General features: G+C 35.7%; 1 pseudogene; it reads right to left on the bottom strand.

Moving 5' to 3' along the window:
* Positions 1–15,222: 15,222 nt before the first annotated feature.
* On the bottom strand, positions 15,223–15,972 carry LOC149163720 (cytochrome P450 716B2 pseudogene; annotated as a pseudogene).
* Between the last annotated feature and the right edge of the window lie 574 nt (positions 15,973–16,546).

Consider the following 16,546-nt stretch of genomic DNA (forward strand, 5'->3'; position numbering starts at 1 on the left):
CACAAAAACCAATTTCATTCACATGAAATTCACATACTTGTTCATAAACACATCATTCAGGGTGCACCCAAATAACAATGCAGCCATTAGCTTTATAGAAAGTCTCCTGGCATAACTGTATGAAAATTTTAAGCCTAATATCTCTTAATCATATCTAAACTTATATTATGAAACCATCTTTTTTCTAGTCTGAAAGCAAAACGATAAGGTTTCAGCTGATCTCGGGTTCTTTTCTGAGTTAATTTGGCGGTTGACTTGGAGTTTGACCATGATTGCATGTGCTTCTTTTGGCAAAAAAATTCAAGTGGATAGGAAGGTACCCATGAGGGAGTCATCCTCTATCCATTTGCAGCTTCCGCTGCTGACCTAGAGCTCTGGAACCTCATGGACAATGAAGACAGCTACGAAATCCTAAACTAGCTACGGAAAACAATAGGGTATAGAGTTGAATATGAACAAGAAAACATACTAATGCATACCTTCATCAAAACCTGGTAGATATGTCTTTATTTAAGTGGTAAATATATATGAAAAAGAGAGGATCTTTAGGAAAAAAGGATGTCATGGTAGGACAATCTTTAGACTTTACAAACAATAGCTAAAGGCAGCATACCGAATGCAATGAACATAGCGAATGTAGGGGAAAGGATGTAGACAACACAAAGGCAGAACAAAGTTGCAAGATCAAGCAGATCCACTAATGATGAAAGAAACTTTGGAAACTCATGCTACGAGTTGACGACGCGACATGAAGATCGCACAAAGATAGAGAATGGAACAAAGAAGGAGTTGCATGTGCTGAAGTAGCAACTCAAAGAAGAACATGAAGATGCACAAACAGACAAATGAGTTGTAGCAGGAATAGGAACAACAATGGGCACAACATGCACTCACGGATGAAACTTTGCTCGTACAAGTTAAAGATCCATCCCAACAGCTAGCACGGAGCAAACATGGTGAGCAGTGTTGTTGATCACATGCAAGGGATTCATGTCATTGTGCACATGCATGTGATCCAACCAATTTAAAAAATTCACCAAGGCGAAGACAAGAAGCAAGTCCAATTGGAGCTGAACATGTACTTTGGCAAGTTGATGCGCATGACCACCAGCACACACTTGAAGATCAACACAAACACTATGCATCAGTGTATTTCCAGTTTAGTCACACCCAAGAATATCATGCACATGTTAACAGACGAGTTGGATGAGTGGGTCAAACTAATGCACCAATTTCAACGGAGAAAAGAGTTTTCTTCAGGAAGATGTCACCATGAGGTGCATGGACACCATCACGGACGCCCAATATTGGCATCAACTAACCACCTTCACCATCACAAGCATGTCAAAGAGTTGGTCTCATCACAACGAACCAAGTGTCCATGATTTCTTGCATGGCTTGCTCAAGCCATGTTGTCTCAGATGAGTACATGTGCATTGTAATGTTGAGTCATGTCAAGTGTAATTCAAGTGTTAATAGTTGGACGTAACAGTCATAGAATAGGTGAAGAGTCATGAGGGTAGTTGAACGGTCACAAAGGGGAATGTCAAGGGTCACCCCACCCTTTTCTATAAATAGTCCCTCATAACTCATTGTAAGGGCTTTTGGTCAGCCAAGCTTCTGATAAGACTATCTTGGAAAGAGCTTGGACATTATTGTAATGTTCCTTGGCTTCTCCACTGCATAGAGCTAGTTCATCTCTTTGGAGGAGCAGGAGGATATGGCTGCAACATTTCACTGTTGGGGCCAGCGGGTTTACATGGATGTATTGTATGATTGGAACTTACACTTCTTTATATAATAAGAGCCAACACATTTTCACACATGTATTGTATCTATTGTAAGACTGATCTTTAACACTTGTAATGCATGTTTCTTTAACCTAGGTTCTACATCTAAACTGTTTAATTTGTTGTAATGCATAATATATTATTGAAAATTTGTTGTATATGTTGTTAATGATGTCCCGCCTGTGTCGACTGCTCTACCAGACATCAGACAGACATTTCATATGAAGCTCGCTGTAACCACTGTTGCACTCGTTCAGACTGATCCGTCAGTGTTGTACGTGTTATCTTACCTTATATGTTGTGATTTCCCCATCCATGTGGACTGCTCCTTCGAAAGTTGTGTATGTCCTATGTGTTGTGTGTTCCTAGCCAAGTTGGGACTGATCCCTTTCAACCTAGAACTCACCTTCACCCTCATCTCAACCCACTTGTGTTAGAGCCTCTCATACACCTTCCTTAACTCATTGCAGTGGTCACACCCTTGCTACTAACATAGTTATCTTACTTTATTCTATGCAACATCGCGGTCAAGGCATTACCATACGGCCCACTACTGGGACTCCTACACCAAACGGTCTGAGGTCTGATTCGGACTTCTTACCAGGGAGATCCCCTTACCCATTAGCGGGACCAGCACCGTCAACACACTGTTAATTATAAATAAAATAGAGATATCTCTTCTTTCTGCCCCCTAGATACTAAGTACTTTCATTACATTGTTATATTTCATTTCTAACGTAGGTTTTAACTTGTCTAACTATGGTTGGTTAGATTGGTTATTGCAAAATCTAGTTATTATTTTGAATTATTCTGACGAAGGTTATTTGTTCCTTGTGTGGAAGTCCACAAAGTCCAATAACGAGCAAAGGGATTGGAATGAGGAACGTTTGTGCAATTTTTCTTCGACCTTCAGTTTAGCCTGATAGGTCCTCCAACCAACTAGTAGTTATTTTTGGATTGGTTTAAGCTAGAAAAGGAAAAGTGAAGCATTCATATTTGATATATTTTTTTTTTATCTATTATGGTTTAACCATAGCCATGTTTATTTTTTGTGTAGCATTGGGAGGTATTCTTGCATGCCAAAAGGCCTCCTAAACCAGCCTAGAAAAATAATGAAAATTAAAATAAAATAAATTATATCTGTAGGTTTCATGTAGGATCAAAAGGAACAACTCGGCCCCACCATGAAAGGATGTGTCCCTTGGGGTAAATGCACCAATTTTACTTGTATATATACACATTATCTGACACTTCATTTGTATCACTCACTCATCATCTCTCTTCTATAGAAGGCACTCGTGGGAGCAAAAATATGATGAAATGGAAAAAAATGGACTTGGATTTTTACACAAATTTCTAGACAATTTATTGTAAACCTTGTTGAAGAAGAATTTCTCCTAGAAGAAGAGCTATTGGGTTTCCTCCCAGGTTTGGGTTTTTGAGGGAAACTTTTGTTGTCTCTATTGTGCATGGCTGTCTCTTTATGATCTTTATTGTTTCTACTATTTTTGCTTCTTTACTGTTTAATTTTTTTATGTATAACTGATTAATGATATCAGTGACAAAAGATGAATTAATTAAAGATAATTATAAGTAAATATCATATTAGAAAAATAATTTTTTACTTTGCAACTTTCTATAACAATTCAACATGGTATTAAAGCTTTGTTAAGAGAGTAGCCTATAAGAAGAAACGTTCAAGAGTGGTTTGTTTATGCTTGAGGGAAGACAAATTGAAGTTATATTAAAGAAAAAGAAGGGCAACTTTATTTCATAAATGGCATCCAATCGCGAAGGAGAAAATATATTCATATTGAGAATAAATTAGAAAAATAATATTGTGGAGGCCCTAAATGTGCATGAACTAGAATTGTAGAGATTTTGAAAGAAAACATGTAGTCCAAAATAATGCGGCTGAATGAACTATAAACTATCATGGATATTGCATTGGACAATTTGTTAAAATAGAACTCATAAAATTATATTTAAAAGTTTAAAATCTACACTATAATTTAATTTCCCTTTAGAATTATGGGTCTATAGATTACTGTTAATAGCGTATGCATACGAATTTAAATTATTCATAAAATAGAGAACAATGAAATAAAAGCTCACAAACACATTTGACACAAGATATGACCTGAGAAACCCTTTCAAGAGAAAAACCAAACTAGAAGGTGACGTTGCTTTGCTCTCTTTCTCTGAATAGAAAATGGATGCGAGTATAAGGAAGCATGAACTATGGCTCATGGGCTACTACAGTGCACAAATACTCTCTATGTTCTCTAGCTATTATCCCTCCTAGATATTTTTTTCTCTTCTACGGAACAAATGCACTCGAAAGAATGGAACCCCTTTTCCTCCTAGTGGCCGGTTATAAGACAACCTGATAGCCTACTGGTGGTTAGGTTTGACTAACTCAACTCTTAGCCAGAGTTACAATATAGAATCTTATAGATTCTTCTTTGTCACAATCATGTGGATATCTGATTTGTCATGAATCATGGAGACTAATATGGCAACCTCTCAAATTATGGTGGTGAAAATAGGAAGGTCAATGTCTGACTGACATAACCTTCACATACAGACTCTAATTGACGTGATTCTTGCACCGTTGGAAAGGGATTTATGTGTAGAATAGGAAAATAAAGGTGTGAAACTTAAGAAAAAAATTACCCCCAAAAAAAGTCGTTTGATGTCTCAAAATTCTCCTAGAAGGTTTCATACCCGAATTTGTCAAATTGGGTTTTGCCAGTAAAAATGGTCCTAAGAGATGATTTCTCCACTTTTTCCACTCTAAAAGCATCAAGATGGATGAAAAAAAATATTATGATCCAATATGGATCACTGAATAAATGAAATACAGAAAATAAACGCCTTTATAAAAAAGAAAAGAAAAAAAAGACGCAAACATCGCAAAGTTACAGAGAGGCACAAAGACATTGAAATTCTCAAACAGACTATAATTTTAAACATTGAAGGAGATATTAATACTCTAGATGAATCAAGATGCACAGTGGAATTGAAGAAGTAATTAGTACAAGTTCGATGCAATAAGAGGAATGTGCAATCACAGTGACCTCATAATTTGTGGGTGAAACTAAAAACAAAGAGCCACTTAAAGTTCTTGGCATCATGTCTCCCATTCCGATTTCAATTACTCGTCTTGATGTGATGGCCCCCTGTTTTATATTTGCAATGGAGTTTTTTAATGGCGTACTCATTCTCCACTGAATTGCTCATTAAATTGATATAAATATTCAATAAAAAAATAAATAACAACCATACAACTACATATCTCACTGAGAGAGATATCAAAGGATGTGAACATGGCATCGAATCTGAGATCGAAAGGAATTGATTTGATCAAAGAATTCATGTAAGAAGACACATAAATTTTTTTGGAGGTTAACATACGTGGCAGTGTCGGGCCTGTCAATTTGTACATGAAGATTAAAATAAATTGAAAATTCCATAGCTCAGATATCCCATCGAGGATGAAACCGATAGGCCCATTAATTCTCCAATCCAACATCTCCAGTGTGGTCATATTCCAAACTTTGAAAAGAATTTCATCGGATAATTTATTGTCATAGAGGTGCATATAAAACACATGGTGGAGCCTCGCGGGATGGAACCAGTTAAATTGTGACAATGCCTATAGCATTTCTAGTCAACTCAGGGGTTCTCCCATGGGATTGATAAATTTAATACCTAAGAGATGAACTATTGGAGCATTTCATTCCATCATAGCACATATTTTATAATTTTATCATCATTTTGGAGGGCGATTTGAGGGAGAAAATTTTGGCTGAAAAATATCAGCAATAGAAGAAACTATAATAATAAATGTTATTTCCTGGAATAAATGTTATGTGCTTGATTGTTGAGCTGAAAAAAAAGGAGCCCTGGATTCTTTTTTTTTTCAGTCAATAATGTGCAAGCATTGCTCATCCCGTTGGCTCCAAGGGATTCTAGCATAATGTGTGAGAAAATGCATTAATTCTTGGACCACTTATTAATCCTCTAGTAATACTTAGTAAAATATTCAATTAGCTATCTCTTGTGTTAGAAGAAGAAACATTAAGGTTTCTTGAAGGATTTTGTTGCCTGTGCTTGCTCTAGAAGTTAGCTCAAACGAAATATAACATAAATTTATTGACATTATGACTCAACATTCACCTAGTCTTCAACATATTCTCACACTCCTAGACATTATTATATTGACGTAGAAAATGAGGTGTACAAATGCACGTCAGATAGGATAAATTGTGAAACTGCACTCCCATGATGATTATTCTAAACTGACATTGTATAGATATTACAAGCAAAATCATAGGCACAGTTTCAGAAGGATTTGTGAGAAACATGAAAATAATGTTGATAGTTAGTATCTTTTTCTATTATATGCCCATTATAGTCTTTTTTGTGATTACATGCTTAGATGGTAGCATCATACCTAATCCCAAAGTTCAAAAATCTAGGTATGCATGTGGAGGAAGCACTGGTGTGGAGTGTTGCTCATGGAAAAAGGATGGAAGGGTTTTGACCCACTTTGCATTAACTATAATCACAATGTTAGTCCATGAAAACAATGATAGAAGCTCAGGTGTGCATTATTAGTGGTACTATTTCGCAATGGTACTTATGCACGGTTGACTCATCTCAACCTCTAAGTATCAAGAACTCTATCATGATGAAGAAAGAAATGAATCTAAGCTTGATGAGATTGCATATGGAATTCATTAAGATGACGTTCAAGAGAATTATTGGCAATGTGACATATTTGTTAATGCATTATAATTTCAAGATACACATCTTGCTTTTATGGTGACTTTAGGGTGATGATATGTGTACAAGCACCAACATAAATGCACAAAAGCGCGTTTACAACATAATAAAAAAATTTGAAGAAAGGGTAATTTATGTTAATGAAATTGAAAAAAAAAAGAGTTAAAATGTAAATAAATGATAACAAACAAATTTCTTACACTTTTTCATTGTGGAGCTATGATTGTGATGGAAATCACAAAATAAATTTGAGGGAGGGAGAGTGGGGAAGAGGATGTAGAAATAGTTGCTATGGAAATCAATATTGACGACAAAATGTTGGAATTCATAAGCAAGGAACTTGGGTTGATAGTGTAAAGAAAAAAAAAAAAGCATTAATGCTTGAAAGGCATGGAATCATATCAGATAGTAGAAATGAAAAAACACTAAAATAAAATAAAATATTATATTAACTTACTAACTCACCCTTGAATGGATAATATTATGAAAAGTGTATATGAATGACAATTTTTTAAATGGAAGATTGAAGAAAATATCTAAAAACCAATACATTACCTCAATTTTGTCATGTACATCACCAACATATCTAATTAATATAAATGTATCATTAATCGATGTGTATGGTTACTATTAATCCACCACCAAAGTGTTGAAGTATTAATTCCAACTGCAACGACCGTATTTACTCCAGGAAAATCGCCAGTCTTCCATCGCACCGCTTTTCACAAGTTGGTGGTATTTTCTCAAATGGCAGTGATAAAATCCATCGATCGACATGTGGACAGTGGTTTTGTCAGAGCAGTTTTTTCCCGGAGCATAAATTTCGTGTGGATTGAGCAAGCGATAACCGTCCGATTGAAATCAAGGTTGATGTTCGTCGATTGAAACCAAAGTTGCGTACAGGCCTGCACCACATTGTGTGAAGTGAAATGAATTTTGTTTGACCGACAGTTTGCCAGTAAAATAGTTAATGAATTTACTATAGTCGTAGATTGTAGGTAAAATTTTAATTTTATTGTTTTTTTATCATGTACGGGAGTATGGCAAAAGTAAAAACGTATGGTCATGTTTTTTATTGTTAAAAAATATATATGCAATGCAATATGTATGTAGAAGCGAAAAAAGAAGAACATGTAAGTTTTTGTTGTTTGGTGAAAACAACAAGTGCAAACGCGGCAGCGTGAAGAAACTTCTTCGGTGAGCGAAAACGAAAGAAAATTCGCAGCAGTGAATGTAATGTAATTTTTTTTGTTGTTGTTGAACATATGTAATGGGAATGCGCAGTAGCGCTAGTGTGAATGTTTCTTTTGTAGTTGAAATGTAATGTGAGGAACGTAGTAGGGCATATGTAAGGAATTTTTTTTCACAGCAGTGTAAAGTTTGTAAGGAGATAGAGTAATTTTTTTGTGTGGAACTGAAGTGTTCCTAGTGTAATCCCTCTATTAAGAGGAAGATCCTTTTGTATCAGGCAGTTTTATTAATTAATACAAAGTTTTTATGTGTGTGAAAAACTTTGTTCTTCTCCCAAACAATTTTATGCTTCCCTGTGTTAAGATCCTGTGTTAAAACAGAGCATTTTTCCTCTGTATATTTTGTTTGGAATTATCAGAAATTCCCAACATGGTATCAGAGCTTGTCCAGGCTCTTTGAAGGTGTCAAAGAAGCTTAAGGAAGGATTTCTTGCTGCAGCATCTTCTGCAGCAGAGTGAAGACTCAGTCAAAAATCCAAGGTATTTCTCAAGCTAGTCTTTTGTTGAAGACAATTAGTTATTTTAATACACAGTCAAGTATTTTGAAGCATAGTTAAGAGTGCAAGGATGGCTGGAGCCAGCACTAGCATGGGTATCTATAATACTCAGCTCCCACAATTTAATGGGAAAAACTATGACTATTGGGCAATAACCATGAAAGCTTTGTTTGCTTCCCAATACTTATGGGAATTTGTTGAAGATGGTTTTGAAGAACCAGGAGATGAAAATGAGTTTAACAGTTCAACTCAGGCAGAGAAAGATCTGTTGAAGAGCTATAAGAAGAAGGACTCAAAAGCCCTCTGCTTTTTGTATCAAGCAATGCATGAGAGTGTGTTTCCAAGGATAGCAGCAGCAAAGACATCCAAAGAAGCATGGGAAACTCTCAAGAGAGCCTATCAAGCCATGGAGAAAGTGAAGACAGCAAAACTACAGTTGCTGAGGAGAGATTTTGAGAATCTATGCATGAAGGACTCAGATAATATTGACTCATTCTTCACACATGTGATTGGTCTAGTCACATAGATAAGGTCTCATGGAGAGATTCTTGAAGAAAGGAGGATTGTGGAGAAACTATTGAGGATCCTACCCTCAAGGTTCGATGTGATTTTCACCACCATAGAAGAGACAAAGGATCTCACAAACTTCTCAGTTGATGAACTACATGCATCACTGATAACACATGTGCAAAGATTGAGTAGAAATGAAAACTCATCTCTAGAACATGCCTTTAAGACCCAGATGTCCTTTGGAAGAGGAAGAGGTCAAGGCAGAGGAAACAAAAGAGGAAGAGGCAGAAGCCAAAACAGAGGTGGAAGAAACAGTCCAGCAAATGCTCAAGGAAGAGGTAGCAATCCAAGTCAGAACGAAGGCCAAGGCAGCAGCCAACAAAGTGGACAACATCATGCTCAAGGACAAAGGTATGATAAATCCAATGTCCATTTTCATTATTGTAAAAAATATGGGCATTATGCAAATGAATGTAGGAAGAAGCAGCATGATATGAGTAATAGAACTAATGCAAATTTCACTAGAGAAAATATCAGCCAAAACAATTTGTTTTTAACTTGTAATATGGCTGAAGAAAAAAGTGAAGATGTATGGTTCCTAGACTCCGGTTGCAGTAACCATATGACAGGAAACATAGCCCTGTTTTCTATGTTAGATCAGAATGTGAAGTCATAAGTCACACTAGGGATTGATAATAAAGTTTCTATTATGGGAAAGGAGAAGTAAATGTCTTAACGAAGAAAGGTGAAAAGAAAACCATAGCAGATGTTTATTATGTTCCTGGAATGAAATGTAACCTCTTAAGTATTGGACAGCTTGTTCAAAAGGGTTACAATGTTTTCTTTGTGAATGATGTATGCACCATCATGGATAAAGCACCCAGCAAATAATGTATTGCTGAAGTAAAGATGACAAGGAACAGGATGTTCCCTCTCAGAATGAAAGCAGATTTGAAAAATAAAGAAGAAATAGCAGCAGTGACTCAAGAGGCTTTCCAATGCGAACCAAAGGATGAAAATTGGTTGTGGCACTTGAGATTTGGACATCTCAACTTTGGAGGTCTTAACTTGTTGAAAAGAAAAGGAATGGTAAGGGGATTACCATTGATAGAGAAACCAGACAGCCTTTGTGAAGGTTGTATCTTGGGGAAAAAACACAGAGAAATTTTTCCATCTGGGAAAAGCATAAGGGCAAAAGCACCCTTAGAGATTGTCCACTCAGATTTATGTGGACCAATGCAAACTCCATCACTTGTAGGCAGCCACTATATACTAACATTCATTGATGATTTTACTAGGAAAACTTGGGTTTATTTCCTGAAGAACAAAAGTGAAGTGTTTGAAAGATTTTGCAATTTCAAAGCACTTGTAGAAAACCAAAGTGGGTTGCATATCAAAGTCCTAAGAACTGATAGAGGAGGTGATTATATCTCCAACGAATTTCTACGTTTTTGTAGAGAAAATGGAATCCATAAGCAGTTTACCACTAGGTACACCACGCAGCAAAATGGAGTTGCCGAAAGGAAGAATAGGACAATCATTGATATGGCGAGGAGTATGTTAAAGGCAAAGAATTTGCCAAATGATTATTGGGCTGAAGCTGTACACTGTGCAACGTACATTTTGAATAGATGCCCTACAAAAGCAGTCATGAATAGAGTGCCGGAAGAAGCATAGAGTGGGAGGAAGCAAGGAGTCACTCACATGAAAGTTTTTGGATGTGTGGCCTATGCACACATTCAGATCAACTAAGGAAGAAGTTGGACAGCAAAGGGGAGAAATGTATTTTCATTGGATACAGTGAGGAATCCAAAGCTTACAGGTTGTATAACCCATCCACTAAGAAGCTTATAGTGAGTAGAGATGTTCAGTTCATTGAGAAGGAAGCTTGGGATGGAAGCATAGAGAAAACAGTGAATGCTAAAAACTCTTTGTCACATGATGAAAATGATGAGGAGATGGCTGAAATACATCCCCAAACAGCAGCACCAACACAAGGATAGCAAGGGACACCCTTGAGGAGAAATAAAAGTGCTTCTCCAAGCACACCACAAGGAGGAAATTCAAGTGCTTCTTCAAGCACTTGTACACCAAATGAAAGAGGTAAGAAGTTTAGAAATTTAAGTGACATCTATGAACAAGAGGCAACAAATGAAGGTATGAATTCTTTGTTTTCTTTATATTGTCATGTTGATGACCCTATTTATTTCGATGAAGCAATTAAGGATAGGAAATGGATAGAAGCTATGGATGAGGAGATCAATGCCATAGAAAGAAACAAGACATGGGATTTAGTTGAACTACCAAAAGGAAAGAAAGTCATTGGAGTTAAGTGGGTCTACAAGACCAAGAGTAATGCTGAAGGCAAAATAGAAAGACACAAGGCAAGACTAGTTGTCAAAGGATATAAGCAACAGTATGGGAGAGACTATGAGGAAACTTTCGCACCGATTGCTAGAATGGAAACCGTGAGAGCAATGTTGTCCATAGCAGCACAAAACAAGTGGAAAGTTTACCAAATGGACGTGAATTCAGCATTCCTAAATGGAGTGTTAATGGAAGAGGTTTACATTAAACAACCTCTAGGCTATGAAAAGAAATGCCAAGAGCACAAAATGTGCAGATTGAAGAAAGCTCTTTATGGGCTAAAGCAAGCACCAAGAGCATGGTACAGTAGGATAGATTCCTATGTACTGGAAAATGGATTTGAAAAATGTGAGGGAGAACCCACCCTCTACATCGAAGAAAAGGATGGTAAATTACTAATTTTTGTGTTATATGTTGATGATGTTATTTTCACTGGAAATGATGATTACCTTATTAAAAATTTCAAAACAATCATGAAAGAAGAATATGAAATGACTGACATGGGTTTGTTGAGATACTTCTTAGGAATAGAAGTAGAACAAAGTGGAAATGAGATTTTTATCTCACAAGAAAAATATGTTAATGAAGTGTTGGAAAGATTTAATATGCAGGAGAGCAAGGCAGCAATCACTCCCACAGTGATGGGATTAAAAGTCAGCAAAGAGGACATCAACAATGATTTTGATCCTAGTTTGTACAAGAGCATAGTTGGCAGCCTCATGTATTTTACTGCAACTAGGCTGGATATAATGTTTACTGTTAGTTTAATTTCCAGATTCATGGAGAGGCCAAAAGAAGCACATTGGCAGGCAACAAAAAGGATTCTGAGATATGTTAAAGGTACTAAAAGGTTTGGCATTTTATATACTACTTCAGAATGTTCAGATTTAATTGGATACACTGATAGTGATTGGGCTGGAAGTGTAGATCGAAAAAGAACATCTAGTTATGTTTTTCACATGGGTTCAGGAGCCATTTCATGGACTTCTAAAAAATAGCCTATTGTAGCATTGTCTACAGCAGAAGCAGAATATGTGGCAACTACAGCAGCAACATGTCAAGCAATTTGGATGAGAAGGATGTTAAGGAGCTTATGCCAAGAGCAAGCAAAAGGAACTGTGATTTTTTGTGACAACAGCTCAGTTATTGCATTATCCAAGAATTCTGTGTTTCATAAGAGAACGAAACACATTGACACAAAGTTTCATTACATCAGGGAATTGGTAAACAATGGAGAAATTATTTTAAAAACACTACAGAACTCATGAGCAGGTTGCAGACATTCTGACCAAGCCATTGGGACAGAAAAGCTTTGAATTTTGGAGGAAATGTCTGGGTATGACTGATAACCCAGCAGTTGAAATTAAAGGGGAGTGTTGAAGTATTAATTCCAACTGCAGCGACCATATTTACTCCAAGAAAACCGCCAGTCTTCCATCGCACCGCTTTTCATAAGTTGGTGGTATTTTCTCAAACGGCAGCGATAATATCCATCGATTGACACGTGGACAGTGGTTTTGTCAGAGCAGTTTTTTCCCGGAGCATAAAGTTCGTGTGGATTGAGTGAGCGATAACCGTCCGATTGAAATCAAGGTTGATGTCCGTCGATTGAAACCAAAGTTGCGCACAAGCCTGCACCACATTGCGTGAAGTGAAAAGAATTTTGTTTGACCGACAGTTTGCCAGTAAAATAGTTAATGAATTTACTATAGTCGTAGATTGTAGGTAAAATTTTAATTTTATTGTTTTTTTATCATGTACGGGAGTATGGAAAAATTAAAAATGTATGGTCATGTTTTTTATTGTTAAAAAATATATATGCAATGTAATATGTATGTAGAAGCGAAAAAAGAAGAACATGTAAGTTTTTGTTGTTCGGTGAAAACAACAAGTGAAAATGCAGCAGCGTGAAGAAACTTCTTCGGTGAGTGAAAACGAAAGAAAATTCGCAGCAGCGAATGTAATGTAATGTTTTTTTTGTTGTTGAACATGTGTAATGGGAATGCGCAGCAGTGCTAGTGTGAATGTTTCTTTTGTAATTGAAATGTAATGTGAGGAACGCAGCAGGGCATATGTAAGGATTTTTTTTTTCACAGCAGTGTAAAGTTTGCAAGGAGACAGAGTAATTTTTTTTGTGTGGAACTGAAGTGTTCGTAGTGTAATCCCTCTGTTAAGAGGAAGATCCTTTTGTATCAGGAAGTTTTATTAATTAATACAAAGTTTTTATGTGTGTGAAAAACTCTGTTCTTCTCCCAAACAATTTTATGCTTCCCTGTGTTAAGATCCTCTGTTAAAACAAAGCATTTTTCCTCTGTATATTTTGTTTGGAATTATCAGAAATTCCCAACAAAAGGATATGCACCTACCAAATTTCAAGAAGAATTGTTCAAAAAATATTCTTAGAAAAAAAACCAAAATATCGAAGATTTAGACTATAACATTACATTGTGGTATGTTAACAAGAAGTACAAATATTATATATGGTACACCTAGTCATTTTCATTACACTAATTACAGAGATAAGCACATCTATTTTGGAATAGGGATTCTACTTTTTTATTTTAATTATCAATGTTTATTAGGTGGACTATAGAGAAAAAAACTCCCTACAATATTCTTGAATTCTATTTAGTAGTCGCAAATCAAATGTTGAGATTTATCTTAAAAGTAGGCATGTTATTTCTGCACTTTTAATTATATTGATTGATTAAAAGATATACATATCAAATGAACATAAATTATGGTTTGTTGGACATATGGTATTAGTAGCTCATAAAATTGGCCCTTGGTTAAGAATGGTGCCACATATTTTTTAAATGTATATAATTTAACTCATATATTAAACTTTTTTATAACTAATTAATAATAATAATTTAAACTAAAATTACAATTTAATGATATTTTATGAATTTTTTTTTTGCATTTTAAGAATACAAATATTATAATATAAGTATTTTTACTTCTTTATATTTATGAACCATTTAATTTATATAGCTAAACTAATTAATACAATAAAATATAATATATAAAAATATGCTTATAGATACATTTAAATTTATTTTTTATATTATTATATTTGTATTTAATTAATTTCATTCAACCAAAACATTGATGTATAAAGTCACTATCAACACTTTGCTAATAATGCAACTGTAATATACAAAAAAAGGAGGAGTTGTCGTTAGTGGGACTTTTTGGAATTCACGGTGATTTGTGTGATTTAAACTAGTTTTTTTATTGCATATATGGATTGAACACCCTAAAAAATCCCTAGAGCGGTTTGATTGTGCACGAATTACCTATCAAACTTGTGATTTCAATAAATTCTTACTGGATTTTAAATAAATTAAACAAAAAAACACTCAAAAAAACTTTCAAAAAATATCACTAAAAATTTCAACCCCATGAGTTTTCTTTATCACTCCATGCCATTTAGTTTTAAATCCAAACATGATAAAAATTCTAAAATATGGAAATGACAATAATTTTCTGAAAACACAAATTTAGAGATTTCACAACTGCTGAAATTGCAGAAATAAAACATAAAAAAATTGTAACGGCCACAAACAGAAAATAACACAGTGATGTTTTTTTCAATGTGACCCTTGGAAATATGACCCCGCTATATCGAGTTGCTCTGGAAATATGAAATGAAACTTTTAAGAAAATTGCAACCTCTAATTTGCATACCAAATGATATAATGTCTAAAAAGAAGGCGAGACAGACTGAATTTTACATCAGAGCCTGCTGCGTAGGGTAATTTGGATTTTGTCAGAAAAGACGCTTCTATTTTTTCAACAGAACTAGGGTTAGTGGATACATATTTGAACAAATCTCTGCCTACTTATTCTTGAGCACATTACTCCCAGCTAAAGGTCTGATCCTGAAAATACCATAGGTCATAGGATGTAACAATCTACAATCCTAATATTAGAGGAGAATTCGTTGATTGGGCGTACCTCTTATTACTTCTTCATATCAGTGAGGGTTTTCCGCCAAAACTTTAAACAGCACTGTCAAAGTAGAACTATTGGTGTCATGACCTGCATATAATAGCAGAAGAATATTGCCCTTAATCTCGTCGACGGTACTCCTTTCCCGAAAACCTCAAAATGATGCCAAAGCCTGGCTTCTTCTTCCTCATTGTCTATGGTGGCAAACAAGTCACAAGCCAGAGAGAAAGTGTAACGTTTCAATAGAGAAAAAGCCATCACCTCGTCTTTACCGATCCAGTGGTCGGTTAGGTGACGTTTCGTCATGGAATCCACTCGCCCTACAAATGTTTGAAGGGCTTCCGGCCTCAGGAACGTCATCAGGATTCTCCTCAGTCTCTTTGCATCGTCTCCAACGGTTGTAATTAAAGAACTTCCGAAGAGATTTGCCATGGCGGTGGGCCATGAACTGACGACGAGTTTGTTCCCGTTGGAGAACAAGAAGCGGCTGCGTTCGGGGCTGCAAAGTACAACAGTTGGATGGCCAACAAGAGAAGTGGGGAACACGTTTCCATATTTCTCCGTCCGAATGTCAAAAAATTCACGAGGATTGCCCTTCCTCTGGGATTGTAGAAATTGTAATGTTTCGCCGATCAAAGGCCATCCAAAGCTGCCTGGTGGGATTCCTCGCCAGCTCTTAGTTCGGTGGATGCTGATGAGATAAAAGAAGAAGCCAAATCCGATAACAGATGCAATAAATACAGTGAAGATCAGCGGTGGCTGGTCGAGTTCCTGGGCCCTGTGCAGCACTGAAACAACTTCCTTCCAAGCCATGGTATATATAATTTGAATGGTTTCAAATCATGCACTGAAAAACGGATAAGTTCACACACGAGCAATGGCTCACCGTTGGGTTTGACTTTGAACGAATCACTCAGGTAAGCAGGAGAACCGAAGCACACTTATAAAGTACATGTGGATGGGGCTAGCAGGTAATCGTTTAAGTCAACTTGCATTTTCTATAAAGTACATGCGGATGGGGAAAGCACATAATCGTGTGAGCGAACTTGCATTTTTATAAAGTTGATGTTTTTAGGTCACATGTGCCAATCTTATCAATAGGAATGAGCTATTTTCGGTAAATAGTTGACTTTGAGAATATTTTAGAATTTTACAGCGGAGAGAGAGGTCCAGAAAGATCTCTATAATAGATTACTTTATTATATTGTATATTTTTTTTATATAAAAAATAAAAATTTAAAAAATTATATAAAGAATAAAATTAAAATAAAAAATGGTTTAAATTTATTTAAATGGATAATTTAATATTTTTCCTTACACCATTATAATTTAAAAAAGAAAAGTTATTATTTTTGTTTACAGTAAAATCATATTATTATGGAGTTCA

The sequence above is a fragment of the Pinus tabuliformis genome, chromosome 5_1 (assembly GCF_031772625.1).
Source record: "Pinus tabuliformis cultivar Carrire ecotype Pingquan chromosome 5_1, CPIR1, whole genome shotgun sequence".
Classification (NCBI taxonomy): Eukaryota; Viridiplantae; Streptophyta; class Pinopsida; order Pinales; family Pinaceae; genus Pinus; species Pinus tabuliformis.